Source organism: Sphaeramia orbicularis, chromosome 3, assembly GCF_902148855.1.
Source record: "Sphaeramia orbicularis chromosome 3, fSphaOr1.1, whole genome shotgun sequence".
Lineage (NCBI taxonomy): Eukaryota > Metazoa > Chordata > Actinopteri > Kurtiformes > Apogonidae > Sphaeramia > Sphaeramia orbicularis.
In genome coordinates, this window is record NC_043959.1 from 57788489 (window position 1) to 57805399 (window position 16911).

At 40.8% G+C, this 16911-nt stretch overlaps 1 protein-coding gene across 12 annotated transcripts in view; it reads right to left on the bottom strand.

Moving 5' to 3' along the window:
- The window catches only part of baz2ba (bromodomain adjacent to zinc finger domain, 2Ba), a 71554-nt gene extending 55752 nt beyond the window's left edge, over nt 1-15802 (bottom strand). For 10 of the 12 annotated variants that reach the window (XM_030125244.1, XM_030125222.1, XM_030125236.1 and 7 more), the window contains exons 1-2: nt 15577-15801; nt 3788-3830 (exon numbers count right to left, since the gene is read on the bottom strand). The gene's annotated coding sequence lies outside the window, so the exon portion shown is untranslated. Of the gene's footprint in view, nt 1-3787; nt 3831-14491; nt 14512-15576 lie in introns of those variants that run through there. The other 2 variants (XM_030125157.1, XM_030125165.1) reach the window with 2 other exon arrangements.
- Nucleotides 15803-16911: the final 1109 nt, after the last annotated feature.

A 16911-nucleotide genomic window follows, 5' to 3' on the forward strand; every position in this document is an offset into this window, starting at 1 on the left:
AAAAAAGTTTGCAGATCCCTGCCACGCTGAGATGGAAGCATATAAGATGCACCAAGATTTAAAAACAGCTTTCTGATAATACTTTAATACTTCAAATAATCAACTAATAATTAGATTCATTAAGCAGGCTTTTCATTCATTCATTTAAATCCATTCATTTAAAAACACCAGTAAATAATCAAGGACAACAAACATAAAATATGAATGTCATTATTGTGCATAGAGAATGTTTTACCCTTTAAACCCAATAAATGCTGTGGCAGAGCTGTAACAAGAGTGGCTTTGTCAAGCAATAATTCCACAGAACTTTATTTTAGTCGTCAATCAACACTAAAGATGTTCTGCTGCTCTACAAGTACTTTTTTAAATTTACAAGATGCCAGTGATTTTCTATTCGATGAATAAAGTGACAATGACTTTTTTTTAAATAGACTGTAACCTTGTTTCCATGGTGTGATAGACAGGTTGGTAGGTAAGCAAGTGCAAATGATGGCAAAGACTCGATCATCTTGTTTTCAAACTGAGCGCTGAAACAGGCGTTAGGGCCAAATCCCAGGAGCTCAAATTGCAATCCAGTTTGTGCAGGGCTAAAAGGTTTGTGATGTATGGAGTTTAAAGGTCTACTCCTAATGTTTCATAAGTGACTGGCATGCAATTATGTTACATTATGACACCCAAAACTCTGCATTGTGTGTCCAACATCTCCCCTGTATTACAACAAACACATTAACACACACGCACACACACACACATATACACACACAATGAGCACACTCTCGTTGTTGTCCTCTCTGGGAAAGCTCACAGCTTGGGTTCTTTCGCTCCTGTTTTGTCTAGCCCTCCATTCAAAATGACCCCCTCACAACCACGCACATTATCGTATGGGCAGGCAGCCCCCAAGTGGAGTGAGGCTCCCTGGGTGCGAGCAGTGATTCATGGTGCTGGGGTCTGTAAAAGAGCAGCCTCGCCCCACACCGCAGCCCTTCATGGGGACAAGGAGGGCAGAGGCTGTTTTGGCAGTGGGGGTGAAACAAAGTCTGGCTAGATGACTGAACCCTGTTGAGACCGCGCAGGCTGAGGGAGGGAGGATGGGAGGATGGGAGGATGGGAGGGAGGGAGGAAGAAGGGGAATGGTCAGTGTGTTCTTGTGCATGTCTATGTGGAGAGACAGAGAGGGGGTGGTAAATGAAAGAAAGACAGAGACATGGATGGGTAAGCCCACACTAATGCTGGAGTGTGTGTCTGTTGAATCTACGCTCCCTCTCTCTGTCTCTCTCTCTCTCTATCCCGAGGACAATCTCGCAGCAGCTTTTTAACAATCTTAGCTCCGAGGCAAGTACAAAGTACTAAATGTTTAGGCGTTATCTCTAACACTTCCCCAATCTAACAGGGAACCAGTTTAAAGGGCACTGGGAAAAAGACACTGTGAGAAACAAAGCAGGCTCATGAATAAGAGCTGAAAAATGATAGTATTTGCTAGGATTGATGAAACCCTATTCAGGTTTTGTGACAGGCAGTGAGGCACACAAATTCTTTCCCCTCCGGCTATAAGGTGTAATTTCCCCTTCTACTGTCACAAGAGCCATGTAAAAAATTATCTGTAGCTCGCTGATTGACTGCCTCCAAGTCATTTGTATTGAGTGTACAACATATCTATCTATCTATCTATCTATCTATCTATCTATCTATCTATCTATCTATCTATCTATCTATCTATCTTTGCAGATCTACACTCTCGGAATAGAAACACTGGCATGCTGCTCTGTTGTAACGCGGTGGGATGCGGATGGAAATGCTGGCCCCACAGGACACACACGTACATACACATAAAAAGAGGACTGCTGTGGGGCTGACGCAAGACTATCTCTGTCTCACGTGTCTCTCCCCTACGGCCGCCCGCTGCTCCTGACCTTCGAGATGTTTTTCTCTCTCCTTCTCCCTCTCCCTTTATTCCTCTCTATTTCACACTCACACACACACAAACACACACTCCTCCCTCTTCTCCACACCTCCCCGCAACTCAGTATTTTGTCATTAAAAGGCATTGCATTTCAAGTTTGGATCAAGCAGATGGGGCTGTGTAAGCACTGCTGCTCCTTCGCACAGCACCTTGGCTTAAGTACAGATAGTCCACATGCATTACAGCACTTTCCCCTAAAATACATGGAGACGTGTGAATAGACACATGCACACGCACAACCTTCCTGAAACCTGAGAATCTGAGCTCAGTTGTGGATGACTGCTTCATGTGGGTACTCTGTTGCTTAGTTGTGTAATGTCTAGCTGATGTTGTTGAATACTTGTGAAAGACATGCTCTACAAGACAAGAATGCTGAACAAAGGTATCATGTCTTGGCGGAGGAAATGTCCTGGTTAGTCATTCTTAGCCTAATGTATTTATTAGACCATTCTGGAGACCATGCCTTCTAGTGGAGGAACACTGACAAAAATACTCACATAAAGTTCAATGAGTTCATAACACACACACATACACAAACACACACAAACACACACAAACACACATGCGTGAATGTAATATAATTATATCTCTCTGCCATTAGACACTTTTCTCTGTCTCTCTTTCATTTTCTCTCACTCTCTCAACATTTGCATATTCCTTTGGGTGTTTTGAGTTGAGCAGCTCTTTCCTTTTTCCTTCTCTTGTCTTCCAAGCAACAAATGTCAGCTAATTACACCATGGCTGTTTGGATGAGCTCCATCTTTCCCTGTGCTCTGCCGTGCGTGTTCTCTACGGGCTGCAGGAAAAGTCAGGCAGTTAGGAGCAGTCAGCGGTGGGGGTTGAGCTACAAGGCTGCACCCCCCCCCCCAGAAATTGATTCCCCGAGAGCGGACTCATCAATACTTATCACAAATGATACAACCAACCTTGCACCAACTTGATGCAACAGGAAGGGTTAGTCCTGGTAAAAACAAGTCTGGTAACACATAAAGCTCTCCATACAGGGGCCAGTCCCAGCCAAAAGAAGTATTTCCCTGAGCTCCTTATTCAGTAAAAACCTGCTTATAACAGATCCCATTTGATCTGGTGACACACTCTCAGGCACAAGACTATCGAGTCGGGCAAGGCAGAAAAGTGCAAGTCATTGACTGCGTGTGGAACAACAAACTGCCACCTTGGTGTGTGTGAAGTGAAGCCTTGAGGACGCAGCCGCGCCCCAGAGTACAGATAGCTCTCACACAGAGACAGACTGATAGTGAGAGAAAGAGACAGAAAAAGAAAGGAAGGGAAAAAAGGTCCAGAGAGACAAGCAGATTAAAGCTGCAATCCACATGAACAACAAACCACAATCCAAGATCCTAACCAGGAAGCACTGCAGGGCACAGTTAACAACCATTTACATTCAGTGTTGGCTCTGAGCAGACAGCAAACTCAAAGGATGTTTATTAGGTGCGTACGTTTCAGACAAATATTCTGATTAGAATGGGAGAAATCTAATTAATTGCTTGATTCACTGAATGAACCCCGAATTTGTAATGTAATCATAACAACTGCTTTTCAAGGGGCTCTTGTTAAATTTAATTGGGGGAGAAAAAAAACATCCTCTTTCTCTGAATGAATGAAAATCAAATTAGGCCTGAAACTGGAGGAGTCGGCAAGTTTGTTCTGGCGTGCCATAAAAAACTGTAAAAGCAGGAGTGTGTGACCATATATATTTTAAAAAGTCACGCATCAACTCCTTTGTCACGTGAAGATATACCAGGGGCAGAAAGTGAAAGAGGAGAGAGACGTGAGACACAAATTCGTTTTATTAAGCAGTATACTCACTGTTAGAGATGTCTTCAGCTCTTTGACATAACTGCTATAACACCTGGAGGAGAAAAAAAAACACAAATAAAAGATCACCGAGGTTCAAGTTAAAAATACAGCTGTACTGTAGTATGCTTTGATTTACATGACAATAAAATAGACATTTTTTGGTGAAGCTTGGTGATATTACTGAATGTTTTCTGCTTTGATGGTCAGATGTGAATAAAGCCCCCTGAAGTACCTTAGAGTTACAGTTACAGCAGCATACAGCTTAGTTTAGTATTTTTGGTCTAGAGACACATCAAACAAAAAATACAGTGACGTCTGAAACACAGCTGTGGCTGTGCACACACGCAAAGATATTCACACACACACACACATACAAAACCTCTTTTTCCTCCCCGAGCCCTTTCTTGCAAAACCTGTTTGTGAGAAATGGATCTAGACACTGGAGCTTTGAGTGCGAGGATATTTTCCCCAAACACAAGACAGTTCTTGCAGAGAACCAAGCCTTACCAATGTTCTCACGCCCATCTCTCATGCATTGTCTCTAAGGCCCTCTTGTGCTCTTACAGCCTGGGCTTGATCTGAACAGTTCACCAAAAACACCCACCACCCTGCTACACTTGTTACTCCAGAGTCAACAAAGAGATTTGACAACTTTTACATTTTCTCCTCACTATAAACAGTCATTAGCTGATACACACTCCATACTGGAGTATTCAGCTAGTATCTTACCTTTGCTAGTTACAACTTGTGTCTTCATGTTTGGATGATATGGTAGAAAAGAGTGCACAAAAACCTCTGGTCTCCACAAACACGAATAAACGGTCGAGCTTATAGACATTTCCAGACACACTGAGACACCAACACACAAACAGTGTTATAGCGCGTGTGGGTGGCTATCTAACAAGGTTTTGTTGACAGTAAACACATCCATCTGGTCAGCAGCAACAGAATCAAGTCTGGTGGATGCTTCATCAGCATAGAAGTGGTCAACTATTACTTATAAATTCCTGCTTTTAGTGTAGTGACTAAATCTTGCACTGAGTCAGCTAAAACAATAATTCATTTCCACAACAGTGACTCCTTTTAAATGCCACTTGTTGGAATGACATGGTAAAACAGAGTATGGTATATTATAGCTCCTGCGCCTAAGTGATTTTCTCTCTGGATGCCCTCCAGTCATGTTAAAGTCTATGGCACATAATGCAAAGCACATCTGCCATTATGCCTCAATTTATCTCTGAACAGAAATCACCTAGAATGACAGTGTGGATGACAATAATAAGAGCACTGATCGAACTGTAATGGTCACCATCATTATCTACAACTCTAATACAGACAGACAGACAAACACATACATAGACACAGACTACAGACACACACACACAAACACTTTGATAACACATAGCAGTGATAATGATAACAGAGAGCCAGGTAGGCTGAATTCATCTTCAGCTTTTTCATAAAGGCCTATTAGTGGATGATTAAAGGATCTCTGCTCATAGGGCTTCAGCACAGAAAATGATTTGCCAGCCACGAGGCAGGTGAATTATACTGGATAAGAAAGCCAGTGCTGTCTGCAATCATTTGCCTGCGAGAGAACCAGGCTGTTAGTCTATTAACCTCATTTCACTTTAAGATCTTACCAGTTTTTCATCATTGGCAGATGGATAAAATATCCCTAAACACACATTTTATTCCTCAGACTTAATGCCCAAAGCATGACCCAACAGTAATGTCCTTATAAATATTTACTGCACAAGATACGTTTAAAAATTAAAAGGTATCAAATTGATATTCACTATTAAATAATTAACATTTTACAAATAAAATACTGATGGTTTCATAACAAAAGCAAAAGCAGGTTTAATTTAGATAAAGAACACATGCAATCATGTCACTGAAAAGTAATTATTTTAGTCAACTACTTGCATGTTAGTAAATGTATTACTTCTTCTGTTAAAATTCAAGCAACAACCCCATTATAGCCATCATCACTTCCTTCATTATTTCCATCTAATTCACTTGAAAGGCAAAAGGCAAACAGAAAAACAGGAACTAGCCACAAAGTTGTAATTACCTGCATTTAAACTTCAGGCATGCTTGTACATGGACAGAGAAGAACCCAACAGCTACAACAACTCTCTGAACAGTCTTGTTTGATTTCCCTAATCTGCCCTTCTCCCTCAGACACACAGATACACACTTTACTTTAAGATTCATGCTACAGCTCTTAGACATCCGCATGGGGTTAAACACAAAGGTCAGGCTTTTGTATAAACAAAGAAAAAAGAGAGGAACGAACTGTCATACCATTTTGCATGTTCTCCACAAATAATTGTTGGTATTTGAGCATGGGAAAACAAGTGTACTCTGAGAATACACCTATTGAGATTGCTCTAAAATCCCTTGCTTTTTAATATTTGATGCCTTGTTAGAAGAGCGACACTGGTGAGGTGTTTGTCTCTGCTGTCTCTGTTGATCTCTGGCACACCAGGCCCTGTGGGAGTGAGCTAGTGAGACTTGGCCGCAGACATTTTCCTGAAGCCCCCAGAACAAAACAGGCAAGTCTTGACAGTCTGTCCGCCACCGAGTCGTCACACAATCAGTTGCAGGAAACCAATCCCTAAATAGCAGTGATTCATCTCTTCATCACACACAATGCCAGTACACAGTGCACAAAGAAGCTCTCTCTTCCTCTCTCTCTCTCTCCCTGTCTTACCCTATCTGTCTCAACCCCTTCCCCCAGTGTGGTCTCTCATGCAGCTTAAAATAAGTGCTTCTCCCAGCTTTCTTTGCCCTGTGATTTACTGGCAGTGTTTAACTGCAGGGCAGCATCTTTTATCGTTACATGATCTGGGTCTGAAAGCTGACAAAATGGAATCTGTGTGCAAGTACCTTTGTATGTGAGTAAGTGTATGTTCAGGGCAAAGAAGGGTGGAATAAAGAACTTGTGTGAGAAACATTTGTCTAAATGCAACTCCAACCCTCCCAGCTTCTCAGTCATGTGTGTGTGTGTGTGTGTACGTTTGTGAACATATGTGTGTTTGTCATTGCACTAAATGGTTTCTTCCTTGACTTGATGGAGCAAGTGCCATCTCTGGGGAACCAGTTACACCACACACAGAGGAAAGCGCTTTGAGACTGGTGCAAAGCACAGAACATTAGTGCAACCCATTTGCAAGAGGCAGAACATATATATATATATATATATGTATTTTTTTTTTTTTTTTTTTTTCAAATATATATACTGTATATATATTTATATATGTGTGTGTGTGTGCAAACTACCAGGCTTGACTGTGCGCCTTTTTGCCTGTGTACTCATGATTTTGTGTTGCCATGAAAACTTTTCCCTTCATGGCACAGAGCCCATTGCTGCATTAGCCATTCCACTTCCTTTCTTGCTGTCCTCTGCAAGATAAACCCTCATTCATTTGTAACTGAGATATGCAGCCAACCTGGTATGGTCGGCTGACTGTCCGCACCGCAGTTGCATTTCGAACAATGCTATCAGTACAGTATGTGACCAGATCATCGCCACAGGATAATCAGACCAGCACTGGCCTACACAAGAGGTTTCAGTATATCGTTACAGCCTTGATGATCCATAAAGATGACGTGTGAAGGTCAGAGTAGCCGTGACAAACACAGCTGTCACATCTCCTCCCAGCACCCTCTTGGCTAACTGGCCTTCCGAAACACTCAGCACAAGACATGGGGAGCTGGGGAGCACAGAGGCCAAGGCCAAGGGAGTAAGCCTATAACCACGGCTGGGCATGTATCATGACATGATTACCCTCAATGTGATAACACAAGACGCCGTAAAGAGGCGAATCGGAGCCGCTTTGGTAGTAATGACGTCAAAACACTTATGAGCAATCATGCCATAGTGAAAAATATCATGACAGCTATTAGCATTAGCTTCAGAATTTAATTCAGCAACCCATATAGCCACACATTTAACTGGTTTCACTGTATGAGAGGGGAAAAAAGCTGCAGTGGAGCTGTGTGGAGAGCAGATGTGAATCCACTTTGATTTCTATGCCTGTGTGTGGAGCTTCTATTAAATGGATCTGCTGTCTCCTTGATCAAGGGAGTCAATAAAGGGCCAGTCCTGTCAAACCCTCAGGGGTAAGTGTGTATGCACATACAGTATGTGTCCGTGTGTGAGAGTGTGAGTGTGTATGTGTGTGGGGTTGTGTGCTATGGACAGAATCTGAAGTACTCTGACAGGTGAGTGATTGAGTGCTTTCATTTCCCTCCAGCGACAACAAGACATGCACACACAAACACATACGTAGCAGACACACACAGACACACAGCAGAGGATGGAGAGTGAAGAAGAGCAAGAAAAGAGAGCTGCTGTTTCCTAAAGGATGCTGCTCCTGCCTGCATGCTTAAATTAGCTCTAAATGTTTGGATTACACACGGGAGCTCTCACAGAGGATTTAGCAGCCATAGCCTAGAGTCCAGGGATGTGTGGATGTTTCCATCTACTTCCACACACACACACACACACACACACACACAAGGATACACAAACAGTGCCCTTAAACAGATCACAAACGTGTCACTTACATATAACTTAATATAAGATGCAAACCCCTGTCAAATTAACTCAATTGCATCCATAACTTGGGCAATAGATGAGAGATGCTGATAGTTTAAAAGCAACTTAGATGTGTCCTGTTTTCTATTATCACTACATGATAAATGGTGTAAACACAATCATGTACTCTTTCATTCATCAGGTTTCTGCTTGTGGGGGAGACAGTGTTTTCACATTACACTTTTTAAAGAGGCCAGTCTTGGCTTCTGTTGGTGGGGGGAGGATAGGATATGCTACCAGACATAGAGACAAGGAAAGAAAAAAGGCAAAAAAAAGAGAAGGGGAATGAAGGAGGTCAGTGCCCCCAGTCTCAGATAAAGGCTTCTCCCTCCCTTCTGCCTCGGCTTTCCAAGCCCCTGCTAGGATCGAGAGGCGTCTCACGTTACAGCTGTCTCTCAGTGTCATCGTTCAGAAACAGAGAGCGCGAGAGAGAGAGACAGAGTGAGAGAGAGAGACAGAGAGAGGGAAAGCGGGACAATGCCATAGCACTAAGCAGACTCAGCAGGCTAGGCTTTCATGGCTGGACAAGAGAAAAACAACAACAGCAGCAGGTTCAGCTGAATGAGGGAACCCTTGTGGTTTGGCTGCATAATGCTGTTTTTTAATAAGTAATGTTAATGTAACATACATTTTCACCACATTGCCTAAGCGTTTCATAATCACAGAAATGTGCTTGACCTTTTCAAGACAAATTATTTCAACATGTAGAGTGAACACAGCAAGTCAGATGATTTCCTCTACACCACCTGAGCTTAACTGAACACTTTAGACAATTTCCTAAGCAGATAAGGGAAAATTCTTTTGTCAATGTTTTGTGTACAGTGGGAACAGAGCAAGAGACAGACACTCAAATGAAATGACACTAAGGCTTCGTGCTGTAAGGCTTGTGTGGATTAGCTCAGTTGTTTCTCTATAAAGGAGTATCCTTTTTTAACCTTAAAATGCTAAAAACAGCAGCTTGTCCCGGGTCCAAAAATGACTAATCTAATGACTGCTAGCATTTCAGCCTGGGCTGCTAACAAGGTAAGGCCATGCAGGTCACCACTGCCTTAAGTTAAATTCAGACTGAATCCTTATTTCTTTTCTTTTACCTTGTCTGGAGAAAAATATAGGATCAAAATGACTTGCAGATAAAAACTTAATGAAGGTCAGGGTGCTGTATATGCAGATTTTAATTCAGAGCTGTAGCACATACAGCATTGTACACAGAGAGCAGTGATTCTACGAGTGCAGTTTAAATAAAACAGTGCGCAGAACAAATACATATAGCTTTTGCACAGCTCAAAACTGCTTCCCTGTTTATTTTTCTGTATCCTTGTCATATCTCATGGTGTTCTGTAGGAGTTAAATATTTAAAATTCTGGCTTAGCTTGGAGCAAGCTTTGCCAGCACAGCTAAAATAAAAAGCCTTTGTGGCAGCAGTGACCAGATTTTAAATGCTGCAGAAGATCAATAAATGGGGGCTGTCGAGGCACAATCTCATGCATTTGTGTGTATATGTGAGTGTGCGCTTGTGTCCTGTCCCTGTGTGTAGATGCCTGTGTTCTGACAGCAAATGTGTGTGGATATGAGAGTGTGTGTGTGTGTGTGTGTGTGTGTGTGTGTGTGTGTGTGTGAGAATGTTTGTGTGGTTATGTATGTGATTGCATGTGTGTCTTAATGCCTACCAAGGCTCATAACGTCACTGCCTGCTACAAGCTATTCTATAGTATCATCAAGAACCCCACTGACCCAGGAGGCACACCAATAGAGAAGCCAATATCATTCCCATTCCCACATTCGAAGCCTTCTTCCTATTTCTTTTCCATTCCCAGTATCCTTCCTCATCAGAGCGCAGCCAACATGGGTGAATTCTACAGAGAAGTGTAAATACAGGCCTCGCTACAGATTGAGAATGTCAAGGTGTGGTAAACATCAAACTAAATAGCTGGTTTTCCAGTCCACATTGTTATTTCCATAATCAGGTTCCCTCTGAAACAAAACAATAGCCAACTAAAGAAAATGTAAAGGAGAGAGGTTATGTTTTCTTAGAGAATAACTGCAACTACATACATAATGCTTTAGATTGTGTTTATGCTGTTCCAGTCCAGCCTGATTCAGCTAATTTTAATACATTTACTCAATGTCTTGGTTTCAAAAGTCTGATTTCAATTCAAGACAAAAAAAATGCATTCAAAATGAAGACAGATTTTGTGAAGGCAAGTGTAAATGGATGCTTTCAGCTCACATTCAAAGTGATAATGTTCTTTGCTGTATCTTTACCACATGAATATGAAACAGAGTCAATCAGAGCATTATAAGGACCTGTATGCATGGTGTGCTGCAGTTTCACAAAGTGGTACATCTGTATTTTCACCTTCTTACTAATGTAAAAAACAAAAACAGCCCTGAAGTGGAAAAATCATCAGGACCTTTTGAGACTTCATTAAAAGAAACTAGCCTGGACTTTCCAAACAAGGCATCTCTTTGGAGGGGGAAATCAACCTTTTCACCTTGCTGGTGGAAAAACAGGCATCCCAACGAGACAGTGCATGCAAAAACAACCTTGACTTTCATCAAGGAAATTCTCACATTGAATGATAAATAGAGGCCCAGGGGACGAACAGCAAAGAAGCAGCTTATCGCCTTTCCCTCCCAAATTTGGCCGCTCTGTCTTCTGTCTCCTCAAAGTCAATATGGGGTGACCCACTTGCACTTTACAGTGCTTATTGTTTGGTAATTAATCCGCCATATGTAATCCACAAAAAATAGGGAGAAAACTAAAATGTGTGTTGATTTGTTTGGTGTTAATTAACGGTTGAGTCTGTTCACTTGTTTCTACAACAGGAGGCATATGTGCCCTATCTCATTAGCTTTCGGCAGTTTTTCAAGATGTATAATTTGTCAGATGCAAATACAACTCTGAGGGAAAGTTAGCCACAATGTCTGAAAAGGCTGACTTATAAAAAGGGCTGTCATTGGGCTTGCACTTTAGACAATTATTTCTGTACCCTGATGATTATCAGGACATCCACTGAACATGCAGCGCAACAAAAATAGCAAGGTAACATAAGGTTAGGTAGATCATCTGAGTGCTAACCAACTTTCCAGCTGAGAGGACATTAACCCATGAGGCCATGTGAACACGTATCAATAAGCAAGCTGCCAAAATGGGTCTTACAAAAGACTATGCAATGACAGAAACACAGCAGCACTGAATTGATTTGTAACAATAAGAGGCGTATTATCAATCTAATGTCTAGAAGCTTTTAGGGCTTTTGCTAAAATGCCGCCGCTTCTTAAAGGGCCATTAGCCCTTATAGGATTAATGTCTACTTCAAAACATCTGTTAAAGTCTCAGTTCTTGGAACATCAATTAATTATTGTTTTCTGGGTGTGTATGTGTGTGTGTGTGTGTGTGTGTGTGTGTGTGTGTGTGTGTGTGTGTGTGCATGTGCATGCACAATTTACAGTAGACAATGTTGAGGGATGAGGAAATATGATCAGGACTCTAAGATTGGTTGTTGAATTATTAGGTAACACAGAGCAGACCTCTACTTCCTCTCTAAATTTCACAGCTCTGTGTCAGCGCTAACATGCAGAGATTTGACAGGGCTCCCAGATGGCCATTATTATCAATAGATTATTTGTAGGACTAATTAATCTCTGTCTAAATATAAAATGCAAAAATCAATATCATTAAATATTTAGTTAGGAGTTATCAACATACTGACTCACAAGAACTTTACGCTGCGCAAATATATCCTAAACATGGCAGTTATATTCTTTAGTTTTCATTATCAGTTCAGATATCTGTCATCTAGAAAACACATTATACAGTGGCCTTAGTTAAAGTCATGCATATTTTATAGGCTTAATCAGCAACAAATGTTAGTGGTGCACAATATTGATGCATGTTCTGAAATCTGATGCATTTATATGATTATTTTTGCTGACACTCAATGTCAATGTTACTGATTTCTGTCTTTTCTTTTTTTTTTTTTTACTGTTTTTTTGCTCTTGCATTACATGCACCTGTTAATGCTAGGGTCACACTGCTGTCCAGACTTTAAATAAGTTTTGGGGAGATGAGTTGTGATCATAAAAAATTACATTTTAATACATATAATATTAACTTGGTTCATTTAAAAAAACAAGCTGAAGGCTGATAACTTCAATCATATCTATGTACTATTAGTGCTCTTTTTCACTGGTATTATTAATCATCAACAAGTATTGCCTGATAGTGATGAGCTGTTCGATAAATCATGGACACCTCATATGTCTCACTTCATTTCAACAGAACCATGGTGTTCCTCAGTAAAAAAAAAAAAAAAGACAGCCTCATATTCAATAGTAAAGGATTATAGGGAATACAGCCCTGTGTGCACATGGGATTGTCTTCTCAAAAGCTGTCCAAGTTCTGTCAGATTCAGCACCCCTAGACACAGAGCTCGTGAACCTAATTTCACCTAATCAGCTTAGTCAATAGCAACCGTTTGCTGTGACTTTGGTAGACATGCAAATAGGGCTTAACTATGTCTATCCTTAATTCCTGAATGTTCAAGTCAAGCAGAAGTCCTTCTTTATCTCTTCAAAAACAACAGTTCCAATTTGAGGAAAGAAAACGAGACAGAAGAAGGGAGGACAAAACTCCAGCCGAGAGTTGTTGTTCCTCTCTTTTTCCTCTCTCTCTTAGCCTGGCAAGGAGAGACATCTCTGATTTGAGTGTGCTTGAGGTAGCACAGTGTGCTTTCATTTCAAACCAACATGGCAAACAAACTCTGACAGATTTGTTCCCCTTTTTTCACTTTTGCTCTTGCTCATTCTCTCTCAAATTATGGGAAAACACACTGCACAAGTGTATTAGTACTTCTTGTTGGTTTGTATGTTCAGCTGCAGCACTTGCACACACTCACACATGCAAGCGCACACACACAGACACACACATGCACACGCTCGACACTCAAATCTGCACAAAATGACTCTAACAATAGTTAGATGTAATAGTGGTAGAAAACTGTGAGACACTGTTCCGTTTCAATTCACTGATAGCACTAATGGCTTCTTAGCAGCTCCATGAAATCAAGCAGCTGTCATGTCGATGCATCAGCAGTGAGAGGAGGGAGAGCCATCCCCATAAGGACAGAGGCACCGCGCCTTCATGTTTGGCTAAACATCTGCTCCTCTGCACTCCTGCTTTGCAGCAATAAACGGGCAAACAAAAGAGGTGGGAGGTGAAATGATCAGATTTTCCATTTCAAAGCATTTGTTCAGTTTGTTTTCTTTCCCCTCCTCTTTCTTATACTGTTTGCTGGTCATGAGGCATAAGTGAGATCAAGTTTAAGTCTCAGGGACAGAACAAATGCACGAGCTAAAATACCACCTTTGTGAGACGAATGGCAGAAATTAAATAAGGTCACCTTTTTCCCCCAGTCACTGGATAATTCTCTCTGCGAAGACTCTCCTGCCTGAACTGTTGCAAACCAACACTATTACAGCTCAGTCAGGGGTGATCAAAACTGTGGGCGTGTGTGTGTGTGTGTGTGTGTGTGTGTGTGTGCTCAAGATGAATGCATGAGAGTGAATATCTTAAACCTGTCAATAAATCAATCAGTCAATCACATGACACAACAAATGAGTGTGGGACAACATACAGATAACACAACAAAGGTTTCTTTAGAGGGCGATGAAAAGCACCTTAATCACATAATTATTCCAAACATTATTATTATTTGATAATATCATTCACTTTTCAGATCTCCTATAAACTATTCTTCTCCTATCAGCAATCTTGATAATTAAAACCCTTCCTTCTTCCCTTCCTTCCTTCTTTCCTTCCTTCCTCCCTCCTTCCTTCATTCATTCATGTTTAGTTGCTTGGTAAACATACACTCCGTAAACGTTGAAATAACACTTTAGCTTGAAACAAGTGGCTGCACATATATGCGATCATTTCCACCTGCCTCTGGAATAAAACACACGCACAATCACAATCCCGTGTCATCCACCACCACACCACTTTATATTTGTTTTCTTTTTTTAAAGCACACGTCTCGGTTAGTAAAGTGTCCTCCTCGGTGATTAAAGTGGCTTCAAATCTTTGCTGACAATCTAATAACCACCTTTCGTTTGGTTCTTGAACGCCACACGACAGCCGGATCGTCCGTTTTCATTTTTCTCAAACAAGTCGAAAAGTTTTGGTAAAACTTGCGAAAGAGAGAGAAAAAAAAAAACGTGGATCCATTTCCTTTTAAAGTAGCCCGAGTGTGTGTGAGAGAGTGAGGGGAGGAAAGGTTGGGGTGCTTAGGGGACGAATTTAAAATAACCAAGATGGCGAGAGGCTTGTTGTTTTGGAAGGGGCAGAAAAAAATGGAGGATATTGTAATATACACAAAGGGATAAATTTCAACAACTCGGCCAAGCGGCTGCTAGCCTGCCTGCGTACATGCACCTCGGTTTGAGGAAGCGACCGCGATAGCAGCAGCTCCCCGACAGGCTGGCCAGCTATGTAACAACACGAAAAGCTCCCAACTCTAACCCGCTTTGGAAACAGAAATCAACATTATACGTCCACTTTAATCCGAACCGAAGGGGATATTTATGTATTTGTCGCTAATTGTTTTATTTTCGCGTCAAGGGACTATTAAAACTGGATGGATTTTTAACGGACAGCGAGGACCAACGGCAGTCCGGTGCCTCATATAGTTGCTCTCTACCTCCTCCTCCTCTTCTTTGCTGCTTGCTTTACAATTACAACATCCACACATATCGAAACGAACAACCGCAAATTTAGCAAAAAACAAACAAACAGATGACATTAAACGTTAAAAAGTTGGATTTGTCCGCGAGACAGCAAGTTGTTATCAATCCGCGAGCCCCGAGTGAACGGCGCGAGCGAAAAAAGGAGAGAGGGACACAAAGACGATTCCCACTATCAGGTCAGCACTCACGAGAGGAAAAAACACTTCGATTTGTATTAACGCGTAAAACTCTCCGCTTTTCACCAAACGTACGAGTCTAAACTACGGGATAAACCTACTGAAACGCGAAAACAACTTACTATCTATAACCAGCTAGGGGGGAAGAAGAGAGAAGGAAAAAAAAAAAAAAAAAAAAGCTAAGAAACTAGAAACGAAGCCAAGCTATAGCTGCTCATCGCTTGTTCTGTGATGGGGGGAAAACAACGTCAGTGAAATAAAACACTTACCTTTTTTTAGTTTCGACACTTTACTTATTTCCAACGTGGGTTTTGAGTTCTACTAACACTTCGGCTTGATCTTCTCGCCTCTTTTTTTCCTTGGTCGCTTTTGGTTATGAAAGAGGTCGGGGACGAATGATAAAGAAGGGAATTGGGCAGTAATTGAGTCTCGGTGTGTGAGTGTGTGTGTTAGTTACTAACAGCAGATTGAAGGAGACTCTTCTCAAGGTTTATTCAGCTCCACTTCAAGGAACCGACCTGACGTCAGCTCACTACTGCCACACAAAGAAAACTTATTATTTGTGCAGCGGTCGTAGTAAACCGACGATACAGTTATTGACCGTTATTACTTGAAATGCGAAATTGTCATTGTCAACTTTATTTATCATCTTAGTGGCATCTGTAAACAACTCACACCACCGGAACAGTAAACAAATAGTATTATGAAAAAGGAAAGGAAAAAAAAAATACACCGGACTCATTTGCGCAAAAATACTTATTTATGTTTCCTGCCAACTTTAACTCAACTTTTATCAGTTTCAGTAATTATCATTATGCATAATTTATTTTTAAAGACGCAAAAGTTTATTTTTAAACACAGCATGCCTATAGGGTTCAGAGCTTGTTAGTGAAAGACAATATAGATTGTTGAATTTTTTCTTTTTTTTTTTTTTACTTTTTATACTTATGTTGAAAGGTGCTATTAAATAGGACTAAGGTGAAGTAATGATTAATATGGCTTTAGAGCTTGTTAATAAAAGATAATATAGATTGTTTATTTTTTTCTTTTTATACTGACGTTGAAAGGTGCTATTAAATAGGACTAAGGTGAAGTAATGATTAATATGGCGTTACTTTTAATCTGTTTACAAATAAAAATAAAAAATAAAAAAAAAAAGAGTCAAATAAGATTTATCTGTCTATTAAGAAATGGCAGTAAATGTCCTACTAAACATGTTACTTAATGTTGGACTGAAGTGAAGTGATAATTAATGCAGCTCTATTAAAAGTACCTGTTTATTTTACTATCTATCTATCTATGACAGTAATGTATCCTTTGTCTTTTCTTGTGATTGTGAATACAGTAGCCTCATGTGTCAGCAGCCCAGTAAGTCAGTAAAATTGCACGTGTTTCACTGTTATTTGACCAAATGATAAGCTCTCAGAAGATGACACATGATCAAACAATCATGAATCAGTCCCACACAGGCTCTAAATTAGAAGACATTTGCCAAACAAAAACAGAAATAGGACAGATCTTCCTCAGGATAGGATCAATACATTGCCTGGCAAAGACAGCCATCTGTGCCTAATTGTATGCTTTACCTCCTCTTCTGAACACAC